At 44.4% G+C, this 21,685-nt stretch overlaps 1 protein-coding gene across 1 annotated transcript in view; it reads right to left on the reverse strand.

The window, feature by feature from the left end:
• Positions 1–21,685, reverse strand: part of LOC115463276 (zinc finger protein 271-like) — a 972,359-nt gene that overhangs the window by 469,173 nt on the left and 481,501 nt on the right. The window lies entirely within an intron of this gene.

The raw sequence follows: 21,685 nt of genomic DNA on the forward strand, positions 1-21,685 counted from the left end.
TACTATTCTGTCCACAGAGGTCAGCCAGGTATGACCTTTCCCTCCTATCTCTAGGACTACCCCTTGCTATCCGATAGCAGGCTCTGTCCCCATTGGTCTCTATCTGCTCCTCCCTGTGTGAAGCCCCACCACTTCTTTGTCCTTTCAGCCACGAGGGGCTTCTTCCTCCATTACAGCCAGGGACATGGAGCCAACACCATCTCGCTCCAGACAGCTCTGTCCGGCTCAAACTCCCTGTAACGAACCTGGATTTTTTACCCTGTAAATATCTTCTTCCAAATGAGATATTGCACATTGCAGTCACCCAGCTTTGGACTATTTCTACCTGTTCAACTATCTTCTCCTCCCCCTGCAATACAACTACCTCTCTTCAGATCTCCACCTCCCACAGCCTCCAGATTAAGAAGTCTCTGTATCCTGAACATCTATCTGTGAGTAAATTATCTGTGATTTATTCAATAAAAGAGACTTTATAAAATAATAGAGACTTCAGGTGATTGCTGCGCCAGGGTTATGCTCCATGATATTGGGGCTTCTATTTACCAAGCCCCGAGAGTCATGACACTAGTAACAAAATATGTGCTTATACAAAAAATGAAGAAAAAGCCCTCAGAAACCGTGGGTAAAATACCCAGGGTTTAGTGCGCGGTTATGTTACTCTTATAACACACGCCACGATTCTATCATTGGGCAAAAAACTTCATTTTGAATTAAGCTTGCAATTTTTATAGCTTTTAGTATTGCTATTATAAAATATGTTTTTTAATTCTTTTTCCAGATATATTTTTTCTTTCTTTTCTTTTTCCAACAACCACTGTTTAACAATAAGGTGTAAACTGTTGCACTTAGCTTTTAAGCTGGGCACTCTTCATTATCTGTTCTACGGGAACCCGTTTCGCCCAGAAACGCGGCTTCATCGGGAACGGAGTGGTATACACTTTTTGCTGTCCTTGCAAAAAATTCTATATAGGCATGACAACAAGACCCCTACGTGTAAGAATTTTAGAACACAGATCTAACATTCGTAGATGTGTTGTTAAGGAACCGATTGTGGAACACTGTATTTCCCATCAGCACAAGTTTGAAGAGCTACAATGTTTTGTATTAGATCATGTGGAGGCTCACCACAGAGGAGGGAACCGTAAACTCACTTTATTGAGAAGGGAAACCAGATGGATTTTTGACTTTGACACTTTGGAGCCGAATGGACTCAACAGTTCTATTGATTGGTACAATTTTTACTGACGTCATCACGTAACGTATGCTCCAGTATTTCAGACAAGAAGAAGGGGAACCAAATCTGCCATGGCCAATACAGCGTGATCAGAATCATGGTTCCATGGTCTTGCTTGAGTTTCAACAACATTTTTGCTGCTAGAGACATTGGAGGATATGCATACAGAAGACCTGTTCCCCAATTGAGAAGGAAGGCATCTGATGCTAGTCTGTCATGGGCCTGAAGCCTGGAACAGAACTGAGGGACCTTTCAGCGAGTTGGTGCCCCATGCTCGGAAGATCTTGCGGTCTATGCCAATATTGAGAGACATCTCGTGTGGTAGCATTATCCTGCTCATCCTGTCTCCCATTGTATTGTTTGTACCCTCCAGATAAGTGGCTCGAAGGAACATGCTGTGTTGGCGAGCCCACTGCCATATCCGGATGGCCTCCAGACACAGAGGGTGTGATCCGGTGTCCCCCTGCTTATTGGTGTAATACATTGCAACCTGATTGTTCAGATGAGAACAATTTGGTGAGATAACCGATTTCTGAAAGTCTTTAGATTGATCCAGATCACCAGAAGCTCCAGGAGATTGATCTGAAGATTTGTTTCCTGAGTGGACTAAGCACCTCATGTGTGAAGCCCATCTACATGAGCTCCCCATCCCAGGAGAGATGCATCCATCGTCAACACTTTTTTGTGGCTGAAAAATTTGGAATGGAAGTCCCAGAGTCAAATTGGATAGAATTATCCACCACTGAAGAGAGAGCGTACACGCTCTGGGGACACTTGAATGACATCTTCTAGACTCCCTGTGGCTTGAAACCACTAAAAAGCCAGGGTCTATTGAACTGAACTCATGTGAAGATATGTCATGGGTGTAACTTACACTGTGGAAGCCATGTGGCCCAATAACCTCATCATCTTCCAAGCTGTGACCTGCTGAGAGGCATGAAACTTGGATACAAGCGAGACAAGATTTTCCACTTGCGTTTCCAGGAGGTAGGTTCAAACCCTCTTGTGTGCCGAGCAGGACTCCTATGAACTCCAATCATTGGACAGGGTGGAGATGGGATTCGGGGTAGTTTAAAAGGATCCCTAGTAGCTCGAGCACCTGAATAGTCATCTGCATTGACTCTCGATCACCGTCTTCTGAAGTGCTCTTCAGCCAATCATCGAGATATGGGAGCACATAGACTCCCAGTCTGCGTAGCAATGCTGCAACTACTTCTAGACACTTGGTGATGCGAGGCCAAAAGGCAACATGTAATACTGAAAATGATGTGTTCCCAGCTGAAATCGAAGATCCACGGGCTGGAAATATCAGGATGAGAGTATATGCATCCTTTAAGTCCAGAGAGCATAGCCAATAACTTTCTGCATTACTGGGAGAAGCGTGCCCAGGGAAATCATGAACTTTTCTTGTACTAGAAATTTGTTCAGAGCCCTCAGGTTTAGTATGGGACGCATCCCCCCTGTCTTTTTCTGCACAAGGAAGTACCTGGAATAGAATCCCTGCTCTTCTTCCCCTGGTGGAATGGGTTCAAGCGCATGGGCCTTTAGAAGGGCAGAGAGTTCCTCTCTGTAAATACCTGCCTGTGCTGAGAGCTGACTGCATGAGCTATCGGTGGGCAATTTGGAGGTTTGAGATGCTAATTGAAGGCATATCCTAAATGGACTATTTGAAGAATGCAGCGGTTGGAGGTTATAAGAGGCCACGTTTGGTGAAAACGTTTTAGCCTCCCCCGACTGGCATGTTGTCTTTCTGTGGCTATGCTCTGCTGGACCCAGAAAACAGCAAGGCAAACGATCTGCGAAATCCAACGTGGAAAATGAGCAAGCAGATCAGTATAATATGCAAAATATTTTATTGAAGGTACCGTATATAAGCAGTGCTTTTTTGTGCCAGTACGCAATGGTACGGCGTACCGGCATCTTTTTGTTGCCCCCCACCCCCCGACGAGTCTTGCATTTCCTCTCAGTCCCCCAAGGTGTGGTGTGCTGGAGCCGGCTCGCACTGGCTCGCAATAGTCCTTGCGAGCCGGTTGTTGTGGCAGGCGAGCCGGCTCCCAGGGGTGGCGCAACCCGGTGGTAAGTGAGGAGGGCGCCACAAGCCATGCTTACCTCATCTCCTGCGCTCTGGGGGTGGGGTTTAAATCGTTGATCATTTACCTCCGTCGCAGCAGCCGCAGTGAAATGCCGTCTCTAGCCTTCCCTTCATTCCTGTCAGTGTCCCGCCTTCTTCTGACGTCATTTCCTCTTTCCACGAGGGCAGGACAGGAAATGAAGGGAAGGCTAGAGACGGCGTTTCAATGCGGCTGCTGCGATGGAGGCAGGGCAGCGAGGAGAATCGCTGGGTGGATATGGATGGCTGGCGGGGGGCATGGGAGCGAAGGAAATCGCTGGGTGGGTATGGATGGCTGGAGGGGGGCAGGGGAGCCAAGGGAATCGCTGGGTGGGTATGGATGGCTGGAGGGGGGGCAGGGGAGCCAAGGGAATCGCTGGGTGGGTATGGATGGCTGGAGGTGGGGCAGGGGAGCACTGGGTATACTGCAGCTGTAACAGCTTAAAGAAATTATTTCTAACGAAAAAAAATCGTGTTCTTTTTTTCTCCTATACTAGTATTTTTTCAATGATGTCTGTTTATATGCACCTTAGCTGGTATAAGGGGTGTGGCTAATGTGGATGTGGCTATCATAGGGGTGGGGCCATATGTGGTGACCCCGCCCATAATGAGTACCGGCACCTTTTTTTCTACAAAAAAAGCACTGTATATAAGACAGTTGCCCGACACAGGCCATGTTTCACCCAAAAGAGGGCTGCGTCAGGGGCTATTCTGTATCTCTACGAATAAGAACAATTGCAAATTGCATATCAGGACAAGGAAAAAGGAAATGCAAAAAACCCCCCAGCACAAACAGCGTGTCCTGTTGTGTTTCCAAACCACCAGCAAGTAGTCTGCTATCAATATAGCAATATATCTAAAATATGAAGCAGATTTTACCTTCAGATAGCAGCTCCTCGATTTTGGAAATGAGAAGTAGGATGCCCTAGAGGGGAAAACAGAAATTTGAGTAAGAAAGGAAATATTTCTGAGACAGTAACACAATGATAGATCTGGTAATAGATGTTAAGAACCTTCTAAAGGAAGGAATGAAAACAGTCATAATAGAGAAGAGCTTCTCATGGGAAGGTCACAGATTAGCAAAGTCATTTTATGGAGACCAGGAGACAATCTTAGAAAATGCAGGGATACATTGCAACTCTCCCTCCCTCTGTCCAAACGATGCCCCTGAGGCACCTATGCAAAGATCAGGACATTGATCTGGAGTACAGCAGAGGGGCACCTACATGGAGGCGTCTTTTTATAGAAATTCCCACTTTAGACTCTATACACAAGTCGTCATTTTGTATTCTAACCCTTCACTCTAGAAGTCCATTCTGAAATACCCTCACTTGGAAATTTCCTACCCAAGATTCAATTTGGGGCAAAAGGCCTATATTTTTCATAGGCATTTTAACTTGATCAGTTAAATGTGGCATGTGGGGGGCTGATTCAAGGGTTAGTCTGCATTCATTTTCTTTTGTCTTGTTTTTTCCTCTAGGCCACTGCCTATTTTTAGTATTGTAAACTGCTGTGTTGTAACCACAAAGGGTGGTATGTTAAAAGATGTCATACACAAACACACACATTATTATTATTTACAATATATAAAATTAATCTTATGCTTGTTTTATGAAACTTCTAAATTAGTCTTACCAGAACAGGCTTCATTTCAGCTTCAGTCAATTTAAGAGGGTTTTTCTGAATAGAAATCACAAAAAAATAAAGGAAAGAAAAAATTCAATCTCCTGCAAGCCCAGTGGCAAAGTGCAAACCAATGTGACAATTTAATGGGCAACAGAAAACCTTTTTGATTGGGAGACAGCAAACTAATCAATCTGTGCCCCATCACCCTTCCAGCAGGTGGAGACTGAGAAAAAACTGTGACTCTAGCGAGCCAATAAGAGCCCTTGCCAGATAGAGAAAGATCCAGTAATAGAGTACCAAAGCAGAAGAAGAAAGTACCTAACCTGTGCATCCAAAAACCTTAGCAGCCAACCAAGGGTGAGTGCCTGAGAACATATCGTTTTCCTGTTTTCTTTCATTCTTTTGATCATGTTCTCTCTTTTTCTTTTTTTTTAAATTTGTATATCACAAATACAGAAAAGGAAGAGTAAACCCCTCCCACCATAAAATCCAAGAATGTATAAAAAAAAGTCTCACTAACCCTCAAATTCTTATTTTTATATTTGCAGCACCTGAAGTAGGAATGAAACCTTCAACCTCTTCCAGTATATCATCCCATTACAATCACTCTTTACAAATGTTAGAAGATATTGTCCAGTTCCAAAATTCCTGATCATCTCTCCCTCACATACTTAGGGAATGGATTCCACTCCTTCATAACATCCTGGTGTTTAAATTTAAACACAAAATGTAACAAGATCCATGGAGACCCCCTCCCCAGATAATTGTAGCCATTTCACAACATGAGGTTTACCCTGAAATTTACAGTGCTAAGTCCTGTTTTGTCTAGCAGCTGCAAGCAGGGCCAGTTTTAGACATAGTGAGGTTCAGGCAGAAATTAAGGAAGGGGCCCCTGATCCCTTCTCCCCCCCCCCCTCCCCTAATCTCCCCACCTGCATTGCTATTATGTGGTCTGGGCATTTCTTACCCCCCTTCCCACCACAATCCGTCTCCGTCCCTTTCCCTCACCTTGCGGTCTTAAAAAATTATTTTCCTTCTCAGAGGAGTCCCAGGTGCAGCAGTCATCCTCACAAGCTGCCTCCAGTGGCACCGAAGTTTTTCCTCTATGCCACGATCCGCAAAGGAAATTGCATCAGAGAGGGGTGGATCGCGGCAGAGAGGGAAAGCTTCAGGGTAGCTGGAAGCAGCTTGTGAGGATGGCTGCTGCGCCTGGGCCCGTCTGAGAAGGGAAATACATTTTTAAAGAAGATCGGGAAGATGAGGGGAAGAGAGGAGGAGTAGGGGAAGAGAAGCCTGGACCACGGGGCCCCCTGGAGCTGTGGTGGGACCCAGGGCAGCTGCCCTATTTGCTGCCCCCTCCCCACTAACGCCTGCCCTGGGTGCAAGCAGTTACCATCCAAGAGTAGACAAGAATTATTATTGTGTCACAGGGGAAAAGAAAGCCAGATATTACTTCCTTCTAATGCATTGTTATTAATGGACAAACCTTTCACACATGATAGAAAAATCTGTCCATCACACACCCTCCTGAATACATGAGAACTCAAACCCATTCTCTCTAGTCAAATTGGTGTTAGATAAGATCTTCTTCCATTGTTATATAGAAAGAATTTTCATGGCAAATCCCGTGTATTATTTGATCCTAATTCTCTTCTCTTTCTTCATCAGTGTCATTTACTTGTATTTGATTAGGTAGCTCAGATTAGTGGACTGAGAACCAAGGAATCCAGGATCTAAATCCTAGTGATGCTTCTTGTGATCTTGGGCAAGTCACTTAACCCTCCATTAGCTGAAGTACAAACTAAAGGGGGAAGGGAGTTATCAAGCTGATAACCCCCTCATCATTACCCTCTGACCCTCCCCCAGCAACCCCACCACCGATGAAGACCCCTCCAACCTCCCAAGGCCCTCCTCCCTCCATTAGTCAGGGCCTAAGGGCCTTTACTTGGTGGTCTAGTGGTTCACGGGCAGGAGGGGTCCTCATTCGCTGCTGCCCGGCCAGCACCGCCTTCAAAATGGCACTCCTAGCGGTAGTAAGGATAAAGGAGAAGAAGTGGCGTTCTCAATAAACCTTCCAAACTCATGCAAAGAGGCTCACTAGAAGTATTTATTGTAAAATTATCCCTAAGATTTGACACGGAACTGTGATTTGGCATTGTCGCCTACCTCAGGAGTCTGCAAGAAAAGTACACACACATTTACATGAATATATTTTTACAGTTATAGTATGTAGAATTTTTCTATGTAACTGTAAAAATGTGATGTAAACGTGTGTGAATTCCTTGCAGACTCCAGAAGTAGGCAGTAACACCGAAACACGGTTTCTTGATGAGTCTTAGTGATAATTTTACAATAATACTTCTGGTGAACCTGTTTGCATTTGTTTGGAAGGTTTATTGTCAATGCCACTTCTCCTCCTTTATCCTTTCTGAAGCATCTAGTGGTTCTTCTGTTCCTCCACCTCGGTGGTATTTTTCCTGCTTTGACCCCCTAGCAGTATTCTCATGCTATAATTGCTAGGGGGTCATATTTCCTGATACCCATGATCCATGTTCTACATGCTCTCCCCATTTGTTCTGTAATTCCGTGTGGTCTGCCCATATTTCTCCCATCACGATGCCCACCTTTTCGATTCCGCACTAAGAAACTTATGTGCACATCTTTATAGAATGGTGAATAACAAATCGCACATGTAATTACAAAGTACAGTCGATTAGCGCCAATTACTGGCACTGATTCGCTTGTTAACCAGTTAAATTGCGTTTACCCAAATGTCCACATGCAATTTTTAGCACCATATATAAAATTAGGAGGATATTGCCTCTGTCACTTCAAGGTGTGTCCATATTGAGTGTTTCGTACAAGTCTGGTCACATCTCAGAAAAAGGATAGAGAAGGATGATGAAAATGATAAAGAGAATGAGACAACTCTCATATGAGGAAAGACTAAAAAGGATAGAGCTGGTCAGTTTGGTTGCAAGAAAGGTGAGAGGAGATATAATAGAGATCTATGAATCCATGACTGGAGTGGAATGTGTAGAATTCAATTTCATTTAGTCTTTTTAAAAAATACAAAGACTAAGGAACACAACATGAAGTCATTAAATATGTATCTTTGGACAATTAATTCCAAAACTTAGTTGTTTATTGACTAGAAAATATTCTTTTAAATGTATTAAGAATATTTTCTACTTAATAAACAACTAAGCTTTGGAATTCATTGTCCAAAGATGCACAAGTAGTTTAGAATAATTGGGTTTATAAATGTATTGCTGGAGAAAAAGCCCTTACATTCTTTGGTGAGTGGACATAGCCCGACATTGAAGATCTGGGTCTAATTCAGCTGCTGAATATCGGGAGGAGCAAAACTATTTTTACAGCTTCTGCACTTCAGCAAAGCTTATTTCCAAAGGAAGGATTTAGAATCACCTTCTCTGGCTTTGGGGCAGGTATTCCCTGATTTCCTCCCTCCCAGGTTAGGAACAGCTTGGGTACATCCCAGGTGTCTGGACTAGGAGCTGCCATGGGATTTGAACCTGGACTTTCTGGTTCCCAGACCATTGCTCCAACCATTAAACTCCTCCTCTGCTCCCCTATTCACTTACATCGAAAACCAATGAAGGAGAATCTTGAGTAGCTCCAGCTCTATCCTCTCCACGGACAGGTTGTGCATTGGTAACTAGATGATAAAGAGATAAAATAAAGCGTCAATTAATGGATTAATATTTAAATACTTAAAAAACATTTATATGCTGCCTGTCTACCTTCCAAGTGGCTTACAGAAAAGAAATAAATGATTTAGACACACAAACCAAACATATTCAGAACATATACTGAAAGCCAGTTCAAAAGACATAGGGGTCGATATTCAGCATGAGGAGGGCTCCAACCCTGTAAAATCACGCAAACTGGGTCTAGCGTTGATGTTCAGAGGCACTGAACTGGAGAGTGTTGCTGGAATATCACCAGAGACTACGTGGCACTGTCCGGTTAGAGATGGAGCCAGGAGTTATCTGAGGAGCGCTGTTATTCAGTGCTGTTAAGTGAATAATTCTGCGGGAAGCTGGGCTTGTCCCTTGACAAAAGCATTTTTATACTGAAATGCTAGAATCGGGATCAGCTGACTGAGCTCAGGTAAGTGCACGATTTACATTGGAAAGACTTTATTTGTATTATACTTTCTTTTTGTTGATTTTTTTTCAAGAATAACTGATTTAAGGGGGTAAAATATGAAACAACGCTTTTGACACTTTTGTTATCAAAAGTGTCTTGAATAGAGGTTGACTGAATTTCAGTTTTGCTTTTGGCACCAAAACCGGCCTGAAATCCAAGCTGGAGTTTAGGTCGAAAATGCAAGTGGGTTGCCTCTGCCACTACCACCCTGCAGAGACCAGGTCCCAACACCATTTTTATGGAGGAACCAGCATGGGCAGCAGTGACTGTTATAGTTCTTGCCCCGAAGAGACCACTAGACCACCAGGTCAGGGCCTTTGAGTGGTGGGGGAGGGTTTGGCTCAGCAGCACTCGCTTTCTTCCAGTGGGGGAGGGCTAGGAGGGGTGGGTGGCCAGCCTGTTTGGACCCAGTCTCTGCAGGTGGTGGAGGTGCCGTTTTCATTTTCAGCTGAAACCAATCAGGAAAATTTGGCTGCTGGTTTGGATTTGGAAAAAAACGAGAATTCAGGTTTCATTTGTCCTCTAGTTCTGAAATAAGACCCCTTTAACATTCAGTGTATTTGCTTTAAAGTTTATGATAACATTTTTTGTTTGCAGATGAAAGTTGATATTGTGTTTAATTATAAGTGGGCGGAGCCAACCATATTTTCAAAAAAGATGGCCGGCCATCTTTTTTTTTTCACTAATATGGTTGGGCCCGGCCAAATGACAGAGATTGCCGAGTTTGAGATGGCCGGCATCGTTTTTCGGCCATAATGGAAAATAATGCCGGCAATCTCAAACCCAGCCAAATCCAAGGCATTTGGTCATGGGAGGAGCCAGCATTTGTAGTGCACTGGCCCTCCTCACATGCCAGGACACCAACCGGGCACCCTAGGGGGCACTTCTAAAAATTTAAAAATAAAAATAGCTCCCTGGTGCATAACTCCCTTCCCTTGGTTGTTTAGCTGCTCAAATCCCCCCCAAAGCCCACTCCCCACAACTGTACACCATTACCATAGCCCTAAGGGGTGAAGGGGGGGCACCTATATGTGGGTACAGTGGGTTTTGGAGGGCTCCCATTTATCACCAGAAGTCTAACAGGTAGAGGGGGGATGGGCCTGGGTCCACCTGTCTGAAGGGCACTGCATCCACTAAAAAGTGCTCCAGGGACTTGCATACTGCTATCAGGGAGCTGGGTATGACATTTGAGGCTGGCATAGAGGCCGGGAAAAAATGTGTTTTAATTTTTTTTTGGGTGGGAGAGGGTTGGTGACCACTGGGGGAGTAAGGGGGGTGATCCCCGATTCCCTCTGGTGATCATCTGGTCAGTTGGGGCTCCTTTTTGAAGCTTGGTCGTGAGAAAAAAGGGACGAAGTAAAGCCGGCGAAATGCTCGTCAAGCCTGGCTTTTTTTTCCAATATCGGGCGAAGCCGGCCATCTCGTGAGCAAGCCCCCGTCCCACTCCCGTCCTGTCTTCACCACTTTAGCGACACGCACCCTTGATGTTTTGCTGGCTCCGCAACGGAAAGCAGTTGGCGCCGGCCAAAATCAGCTTTCCATTATAACGATTTGGCCGGGTTCAGGAGATCGCCGGCCATCTCCCGATTTGTGTCGGAAGATGGCCGGCGATCACTTTCAAAAATGAGCTGGATAGACACCTCCATTTATATAATAGGCTTCCAGAATCAGCTTTGATAACGTGTAACACACTTTTACACGTGTTGTGGTAAATTGTGGATGTAATTTAGATTTGGAAAGGTTATCTATCTCTGTGCTGACTTTAATACACGGATTAAAATGTGAAGCTGAGAAGGTTCTGACTTGATCTTCAGAGGAGTGAAGGAGCTGTGAATGTTCAGAGTTTAGTAAATATGGAGCTTTCTGTAATAATTTAAAGGTTGCTTACCATGATAGAAGCAGCTCAGAGCCACCACCAGGAAGGCAACTGCGATCTTCATGGCTACAATGCGCAAAGGAGTGTAGGTAGAGAACTCTGTACTCAGAGTCACATATATAGTGTGAATATCCCTCCCTCTCTGGCCAGGATTTCAGCTGACAGCTCACCTTGTACTCTCATCTATGAGATCTTGGGAACTGTCCAGGTACCAAACCTTGTGCAGATTTCAGTATCATACACCTGATTATGCCTTTCTGTGAGAAAAGGACACAGTGATGCTTGTTTGCGATTAAGTGAAACAAGGATATGCATGTAAGTTACATCATCTATTTGCCGTGATGTATACATGAGATAGATGAGCAGAACTAGAAGTTCTCGATGGTAGATCCAAGATTAGCAGCAGAGATGCCAAGAGTGTCCCATTTACTAGCACAGAATAATGCTGTAATTAGGCCTCTGCAGTGACACATGCCCTGCGTGCGTAAGTGCTGCGATAACTGCCACTTCCGTGCATAAGTACTGTTAAAAGGTCATGTAGAACTGCAAAGGTCTATATTTGTTTTTTTTTTTATTCTTTATTTATAAGTTTTAACATTTATATCAACAAACATAAATGCATTGAAATATCAGAAATATAATAAAATATATGACATAATACTTTATATCATTCAAATAAAATAAGGACAAATTTGTTTTTTTTTTTTTTGAAAATATTTTTATTGCTTGAGGAGTCAGTTACCATACAGTATATGTCTCCGACTTAACAGAACCTATAGTCATAATAACACTCTTTACACATCAACATATAATAACTCTATATCCATCTGATCTCCACATCATTTTATTTATTACCCCTTTCCTCCCTCCCTCCCCTCTCCCGTCCCTCCCCCATTGCCCCTCCCCAGTGAGTTTCCCAATTAAACATAGACTCTACTATCCCTACTTGGAGCGTTGCTGTGAGAGCAAAACCTGCGTTCTTCCCCAGAGATCTCGATATTGGCGAAGTCTGAGAGCGTTAGCAAATTTATATGTCATGCTTACCCAGCTACCCATTTCTACCATACATGACTTCCACGATTCCAGGTCCGGGGGCTCCTCATCAACCCACACTTTTAATATACACTTCTTCAAAATTATCATGGCTAGTAATATGAATTTGGTCTGGGCCGCACCCAATCCCTGCTTTTGGAGTGACTCCCCACATCCCATCAGGGTAACAGAATACTGCCACTCTACTGTACGTTGCAATATCTCTTCTAGTAGATGCAATGCCCTTGTCCAGAACTCATGTAATGATGGACACTCCATAAAGGAATGCAAAAATGAACCCACATTCCTCTTACATTTGTTACACATGTCCTCCTCCCACATCCCCAGTACCTTCCCTCTGGCCTTCGTGATGTGCACCCTGTATAGGATCCTGTACTGAATGTCCTGTAATGATGCATTCGGAGTTGTCTTCCCCAGATTCTGAAAAGCTGCCCCCAGGCGTTCCACCGTGACCTCTTCTACTATGTCTCTACTCCATTCTTCTGCTAAGTGTGACATATGGGGCGCTTTTTTATGATCTCTGATCGCTTGATGCCATCTTGACATCCCATTACTTAATGGGCTAGTTTGCATAAACAATAAATCTAATTTAGTGAACCGAGCTAAAGACCGAGTCCTGCGCTCTTCACTTAGCACGTAATCTCGGACTTGCAAATAAGCAAAAAATTGTGATCCAGCTACCTGCAGCTCATGCTTTACCGTATCAAAGGTTGGAAAGGCATCATCTCCCTCTTTTCGGAACTGTCCTATAAACCGACATCCCTTGTCCCGCCAACTCCCGAATACCGACACGCCCTGCCCTGCTGGGAAAGCCATATTTCCCACTAACGGCATGAATGGACTGACCCCCTTACCCGCCTCTCCATGTCCTCTCCACCACCTCCATGCCCGTTGTAACGCAGCCACATAGGGGTTCCCCACTATTTTCCGGGCTCCCTGCACTGCCCAAGACTCTAACACCGTAAAGGGGTCATTAGGACTACACCAGCTCTCCCAAAATCCCGGGAGCGCATAATGCCCCTCCCCCGAGATCAATTCATGTATCCACCGCATTAACGCTGCTACATTATATCTCCTCAGGTCTGGGAGTCGGAGCCCTCCCTGTGCTTTACCGTATACCAGTTTGGTGAATGCTATCCTTGGGCGCTTAGAATGCCAAATAAAGGTGCTTACTATGCTTTTATATTGTTTCTCTTCCTCCCTTCCCACCCACATTGGCAGCATTTGCAATGGGTACAATAACTTAGGCAATAACACCATCTTTACTAATGCAATCCTACCCATGAAATTTACTGGGAACTCCTTCCACTTTTTACACAATTGTTTTACCTCTTCTATGCGTCCAACTAAATTCCGTTTGTACACCCAGGCCATGTCTGCACTCAGGTATACCCCAAGATATTTGATACCTCCTTGTGCCCGACGTAGTGGGAAGCTCAGCGAGTCAAAACATCGACACGCTTCGTTGACCGCCAACGCCTCCGACTTTTCAAAATTTATGCTAAGGCCTGAGAAGGCCCCAAATTCTCGAATAATCTGCATAACTACCGGCAAATTTTCAGTTGCGTCGTCTATCAGCAGCAACATGTCGTCTGCGAACAGATTTATTTTATATTCTTCTCCTCCCACTTTTATCCCTTTCAAGCTCGTTTCCTGTCTGATTTTGGCTGCCAATGGTTCTAAAGTTAAGATAAATAGTAAGGGCGACAAAGGACACCCCTGTCGGGTCCCTCTTCCCAAAGCAAATGCTTCCGATAAGGAGTCATTTATGAGTATTTGAGCCGTCGGGGAGCTGTATAGCGCCTTAATCCAGCTCAAGAATTCCCCCTGGATGCCGAAACGCCCCAAGATCCAGAACATATATTTCCAAATCACCTTATCAAAGGCTTTCTCGGCATCCAGGCTGGCCAAAATAGCATCCCCTCTCCTCCCCTTCCCTTCCAGCAAAACTCTACACACTTTTAAGATGTTGGCCGATGCATATCTTCCCTTAACGAATCCTACCTGATCAGGATGTACTATACAAGGCACCACTTGTCCCAAACGGCTCGCGAGCACTGCCGCTAATATCTTTACATCTTGGTTCAGCAGTGAGATTGGCCTGTAGGAGCCTACCAGTTCTCCATCCCTCCCAGGCTTGGGAAGCACCACTATATGTGCATGATTTAAGACCGAGCCCATATTGCCCGCTTCTCTTATATCTTCACACATTGCAATAAACGGCGCCACTATCATATCTTGGAGGATTTTATAATATTCCCCTCCCAACCCATCGGGACCTGGTGCTTTTGCTAAGGCCAATCGTTTAATGATATTTTGTACCTCCTTCCCCTGAATCGGAGCGTTCAACATCTGCTGCTGCTCTACCGTTATGTTAGCCAAACCCACCCCCTCAAGGAATTCTCTACATTTATCCTCTGGGAAGGATCCCTCTTCATACAGGGAAGAGAAGAAATGTACAAACTCCCCTTGAATTTCTGTTGCTGTAGCACATACTCTCCCCTGCACGTTTTTGATTTTACTTATGTACTTCCTTGTTGACCTCTGATTTACAAGAGACGCCAACATTTTACCAGTTTTATTGCCCCATTGCTGTAATTTATATTTATACAATTTAACATTATACATCGCACCCTCATCCAGCACAGCCTGTATGTTTTTCCTGCACTCCACGTATGCCTGTCTGTTACCTTCGGTTGGGCAGCCTATCAGTGTCCTGCGCACTTCTCGCAGTTGTGTCGTAAGCACCTTTATTTTCTCCCCCCGAGCTTTATTCTTAGAAGCAACATAGGAAATGATCTTCCCTCTTAACACTGCCTTTGCAGCTTCCCAAAAAATTCTTGGGCTCACCTCCTGTGTGTCATTGTCCTTTATATAATCCAGCCAGCACTGCCTCAGATAGGTACAGAAGTCCCTGCTTCTATATAACGCCGGATTCATCCGCCAGCGGTCCGGGCCCTCCCTTTTTCCCCAAGCTAACTCCACCCACACTAGTGCATGATCTGACACAGCTGGCTCTTCTATTCCCGAGCGAGTCACTGCGGCACTAATTGAATACGATACCAGCAGATAGTCAAGGCGTGAATGGGCCCCGTGGGGGTGGGAAAAAAAGGTGTAATCATGATCTTCTAAGTGTTGCTGCCTCCATATGTCCACTAATGCTAAATCTTTCAATAGTAAATTTACTCCCTTATCCTCATGGTCCCTTCCCGCTCTCCGCGCTGGCTTGCAATCAATTGAAGGGTCACTTGTAATGTTGAAATCCCCCCCAACTATAAGCTGGTAATTGTCTAATGTTACCAACTTAGCTATCAGTAGAGTAAAAAATTTCTGGCTATAAACATTGGGAGCATAAACACTACATAGTCCCACCCTTTTCCCTTGCAGGTCACCTGTCACTATTAAAAAACGCCCTTCAGGGTCCTGATACATGTTATGCAAATCAAAAGCCACATTTTTCTTAAGCAATATTGCCACCCCTCGTTGTCTGCCATTATATGCAGCGAAGAATACATCCCCTACCCAGTCTTTCTTTAGCTTAAGATGTTCTAATTTGTTTAAGTGGGTTTCCTGAAGCATGGCCACATCCGCTTTTTGGCGCTTGAGGGCCTGCAGTATTTTAGTTCTCTTTACTGGGGAATGTACTCCGTCCACATTCAATGACACAATCTTAAGATTAACCATTAGGGATAAAGCATTTCTTGTCAATTCGCGCTCCAGTTCCCGGTATAATCTGCGGGCCTCCCAGCTGAGCCCCCAGACTTAACACACACTGTACCTGTTTCTGTTGGTTCTCAGACTGTCCTCTCTTTTTACTCTCTGGTCTTATTCTTCCCCCCCACTGTCCGTTCGCTCTCCACATGAGTATTTTTTGAGAAACTTTTACTCCCTCCCACCCTCCTCTCCCCCCCCTTGGTTGCTCCCCTCCCCCCCCCATCCTGCCCCTACCAGTCTTTCCCTGTAAATCCACATACCCCTTGTGCATATCAAAACTCAACATACACACTCCCCTTCACACCACCAACTCTCCCGAACTCCACACTCACTATCCCTACTTCCCCTCTCCCCCCGGGGATATCCCACACCCCGCTCAACACAGACTTTTCTTATTCATTCCATTATATTCCTATAACTAGACACTCGCTCTCCCTAAAGTAGGGAAAAACATGAATGTTAGTAAAAACATGGGCATACTTAAAGGTCCAACTTGTAAACTGTATAACTTAAACTGGGCAGTTCATGGCACAGGATTTCTCTTCACTATAATTGCGCTTACATGCTGCTCTGGCCAGCTGCTTATTCGTTGCCTTCTTTAAGCGCCTTATATCCTTGCCTCTTCCACTGCCCTTCAATTCCAGAGAGATGTAAAAAGCGCCTCCAGCATATCTCCTCTCTTGTACTGTTCTTTCTCATGGTAAGGTAGTCACAAATTTTTCCAGCTCCGCCGCCTCACTAAAAAACAAAGTTTTGTTCTCATGCATCACCCGCACCCTTGCCGGGTATAGTAAAGCGAAACGGACTCCCTTGTCATACAATCTTTTACAATGACGACCCATAACTTTCCGCTGGTCAGATACTATGGTCGAGTAGTCCTGAAAAAGCAGGATTTTCTCTCCTTCATATGTAAGGCCCGATTTATTCCTGTATGCTTGCAGTAGTGCTTCCTTGTCCATATAATTCAACAGCTTTGCTAGCACTTGCCTTGGCCTGCTTTCATTCTCTCTTATCACTCCTACTCTGTGCACTCTCTCCACCTGCAGGGGAATTTTTTTGATGTCCAGGCCCAACTCCTTAGGCAGCCATTGTTCCACCATTTTTCGTAAGTCCATTGCTTTCACGGACTCTGGGATGCCCACAAGCCGAAGATTATTTCTTCTGCTGCGATTTTCCAGATCATCTGCCTTCTGGGTCAGCTGCTCGCATTTTCTTTCCAAGGCTGCCACTCGCTCGTTCGTGTTCGCCGCCGTGTCCTCACATGTCGAGACTCTATCCTCCACGTGCTGCAGTCTGGCGCTCTGGCGTTCCAGCGCCTCGCGAATTTGGTCTACCGACGTCTGCAGCTTGGTTAATTTGTCCTCCAACATCGCGGAAATTTGTTGTACCATATCCCGCACCATGTCAGCTGGCAGCGGGCCCGTCATCGCTGTCTCCGGAGCCGCCGCCATCTTGCCTTGCGTCGCGCTGATGTTTTGCTTTCCCCGCGGGGTCTTGGCGGGCATAACCTCCTTCACGCTCAACGCAGCGTTTTCCCGACTCGTTCTCTTTGTGCCTCTCACCTTCCGCCGTCTGCAGTTGCAGGTATGGAACTCACCCCGGGGGGAGGTCGGTGTTTAAATAGCTGATTTTTAAGCGCTCGAGTCGGAGCCGGTTTCAGAGGCCTCCGCTCAGCTCCGCGTCATCACGTGACCCCCAAGGACAAATTTGTTATATAATTTGTCCACAATTATTTGGTCAAGATACTAAGAAATAGTTCAAGTGGAAAATTATAGTAAATTAACAATTTACAAACGGATGGGAGCAACGAATGTACATAGCCGATATTCAGCATATTTAAACTAAGAGAGTACCTCCACGGTAGGAACAGCCTTTTCCCTTGATTCAATAAACTCTAATAGCTTCTTGGGAGTAAAGAAAACATAGTTCACCAGATCAATTGAAATACAACATTTACAAGGAAATCTCAGCACCAATGTGCCTCCTAATTTTAACACCCTAGATTTATACAAAAGAAATTCTTTTCTCCTCTTTTGTGTAATCCTTGCTAAGTCTGAATATTGTTTCGGTCAAACTCGAGGGCAAAAGTTACCAACAATGTAGTTCTTTCAGATATCAGTTCGAGAGAGTTCTCCAAGAATTCTGTTAAGTTTAATGTAGTGCCAGGAGCTGTTTGAGGTTGTTCGTTTAATTGAGTAGGTCTACCAGTTATGTATTGGGTTCTCGTTATGGGGGGAAACCCCTCCACTGGAATCCCCAATACCTCAGTACAATATTTCTTAAGCATATCTATAGGATTTATCAATGGTGATTTCGGAAAGTTCAAAAATCGCAAATTGTTCCTGCGCCCATTATTATCAAGATATTCCATTTTTCTATCTTGGATTTCTCTTTCTTTAATCAAAACTGAGGTAATATTCAGTAGTTTTTCAACCTCTCCTTCTATTTTCGTAATTTTAACTTGCTGCTCCTGAGTTTGGGCTAACAATGTTTGATTGACCTGTTTCAGGTCCGTTTTATCTCTTTTTACTGAATTATTCATCAAGAGTAAAGTATTGTTCATTGCCTGAATGGCATCCCAAAGTGTATTCATAGTTACCACTGCTCTTCTACATTTGGCTCTTGTTTTTTTTATTTTTTCGATGTGGCTTCAGGGCCTGTGCTTCTTCTGGTTCACAAGTCTGTTTCGCCAGCTGTTAGGTCTTCGCTGTCCCGCTGTACTCCGCTTGTTGCGGAGGTGTCAGGCACGCTCTCGGGGGCAGCAAAAGTGGCGCGAACAGCGGGCATTTTCAATTATCCTCTGTTTTTTCAGTCGGGTGATCGCTCTGCTGTAGACAAGGCTGCAAGTCCAGACGAACCTGATTCAGGAGCTCTGGTACACTCCGGAGTCACTCAGGCAGGGGGATTTTCCCCTGTGTTTGTTCTCCGGATGTACCAGGCCTTCCTGTTATCACAGATAGAAATCCATTTTTTTTCCGTCTTCCCTAGTCCTGCCCAAAACACTCCTAGGCCGTCTCTCTTTCCATTCGGGCTTCATAAAGTTGTTATCTGGCCGTTTATGCAATGTGGATCTCTAAATATCCATTTTCAGACGTCCAACATAAGCGCCATAGTAGCTCCAAGCATGTCTATTCACCTATATTTAGGGCATAGGTTAAAGCATCTTTGTGCCTGCTTAAAGAATTGTAAAACAAAATATTACTTTTTCTATCAAGCCATATACTTTGCATAGCTTTTCATAAACCACTCGGTGCAAACCAATTGAACACAGCTTTTGGGCAATTCACTATTTGTTGGTACATTTCCAACTTTACTTCAAGCTTAAGCCATCTTTTGTTCCCCTCCCCTCATCAGAATGTCAAGCTACTCATAATTCTGTTTTATTCAAAAAGCAAAAGTATCCTTGGATCGGGTATAGGCAGTTGAGGGAAATTCTGTACCACTTTTCAGCTCGAAATACTCAAAGGGATTTTGTTGAGCAGTATAACTGCAACTTAAAATTGTCTATGCAACCAGGCTTCTAGATCTATGAAAATTAAAAGCAGTTTTCTTGTATAATTCTGCACATCTCTTCAACTCCGCATGCTGACCGACAAAAAAACAAAACAAAACTGTCCCATCTTATTTTTTAGGGTTCTAGCATTATATAGACACTTCAAACTGTGTTTTTTTCCTTGCATCTACAAGCTGCTTAGAAGCTGAAGGGGATAATTTGCATCTTGTACTGTGTACTCCTATTAAACACTCCTGGCTTTCTTTCACTATTATTGAAACCTCTCTATTGGGATTCCCTAAAGATCCTGTTTCATTAATATCCTTCAAGGATACTCTACACCGAACCATGCGCTCCTGGGTAACTGTCATCTCTGCCCCCCCCCCCCCCCATCCTATATAATAAAAACCACCTCCAACGTTCTGAAGCTGACTCAGAGAAAGTGAAGCCTTGAAGCTGTAACACTAGGGGGCGCTGTGCTTATGACAACACAAAAGCCACCAGACACAATATGCGGTATATCGCTTTTATTGGTGATACATATGTGAACACATACACCAAGATACTTACAGCACCCGCAATTCAGTCAGCATCTGGGAAGACCACCAGGGAAGCACTAGCTCTTCCTCAGAGATTGCAGGGACATCACTGAACAAGGCGTCCCTACGTTCAGGCAAGCTTCTAAAGCAAGTCCCGTGCTCTCCCTTCTTTTATAGTGTGAACCAAGGTGCCTTTCCCAGACTTGCACAAGCTGGCATCCCTTAAACAACCAGCCTGTTTCCCAACAGAGACTAACTCTCCCAGACCTGCACAGGTTGAAGGTGCCTTTCCCAGAGGTGCTGGCATCCCTTAAACAACTAGCCTGTTTCCCATAACAGAGAATATCAACACATAATTACAGCCAAAACATTCCACTCATTCCATCCCCAGCTGACCTTCAATCCCATGTATTACATTCCACCCCTTGATATTCTCTGCTTATGAGGAGACAGAAGTATACATAGTATTATGGACCACCGTAGGTGGAAAATCTTATATGAAGATAAAACCCCTGTACAGAATCGATCAGTACAGACTGTACTCTCTGAATGTGGGAACAACCACTCATCAACCGGAATATATCCAGCAAAAAGGGTCTGCAACTGGGTATGCATCCCCAATTGTAGAGCCATCTGGACTCTGTCCCGCTGATGCAAAGCGTACAACGTCTGTAATGAACACCAAGTATAATTCAATGCTTTTGTCAAAGTAGTGTCAGTATAATTTTCAAACTTAAAAGTTTGGGCTAATAAATGATTAATGTCTGCTATCGCAGGCACCATTAATTGTCCTGTTCCTGGAATGGCAGGTAACCAATTGGCTAAAATATTCAGTTCAGTATGCAAGTCCTTACCTAGATAGTGTAGCTTACTAAACAGAGTATCTGTATCTACAGTATTCAGAATTCCCAGTCCAGTTCCCGCACCCCCCAAAATAGTATCATACCATGCTCGCCGTACCCTAGTACAGCGAGGCAAGTGTGGAAATGTAACATTGTAAGTTAATACAATCTTTCTATACTGCATAGACATGTTTTTGCATGTAGTGGGAATGCGTGACAGTGGAGCAGGATTAGTCATATTACTAACAGCAAGCAACACATGCAAGAAGTCCATCCAGGGTGTAAAACGGTTTGCAATTGGTGTAGCATTAGTGAAAATCCATTCAGCAGTTCGATTCAAAGTAATATTTACTATAGAGCTGTTACAAGTTTGGAGGAACTGCATTTTGCGTGTCCGATTCCATAGTCTCCATATCTGGTCCCGGAATCCCATAGGCTGGATGCACATAACCCAGGACGTAGCATTATGGATAGTCACATTCACAAAACTGGATGAAACAACTACAAAGCGCTGTTCAGTTTTATGAAACACAGCTTGGGAAGCAGTCACGTTCAATACCGGACATGCAGTATGACATGTATAATTATCTTGCTGTAAGGTCGAGTTATTTTTGTTGCTCCACCAATAGTGGACACGCGAGGTCACTCCCAGCACCCGCTCGCCAGGAGTACGGGCATCGAGTTCCCAACCCAAACAGAGAAACAGTATGCCCTGAAACAAAAAGAAATGGAGAAACACATATAAATCCTATTCCCTTAAATAACAATGATCAGCAGGAACATTCGTCCAACTCTGTTGTCCTGGCTGAGCTACTGTAACAGTATTGTCCTCCCCTCGGGCTATAATTTCAGCAGGTTGAGGAGGACCTGGGTGTGCAGGGTCCTGATGCCATACTCGACCACCCACACCCCTCCCAGTAGACCCAAACCCCTGTGTACCTCGCTCAGTGACTCCCACAAAATCAGAAATTTGAGTAAAAGAGGAGGAATTGACAGGAATTATCAACAATTGTGCTATCCTATCC

The sequence above is a fragment of the Microcaecilia unicolor genome, chromosome 1 (genome assembly GCF_901765095.1).
Source record: "Microcaecilia unicolor chromosome 1, aMicUni1.1, whole genome shotgun sequence".
Classification (NCBI taxonomy): Eukaryota; Metazoa; Chordata; class Amphibia; order Gymnophiona; family Siphonopidae; genus Microcaecilia; species Microcaecilia unicolor.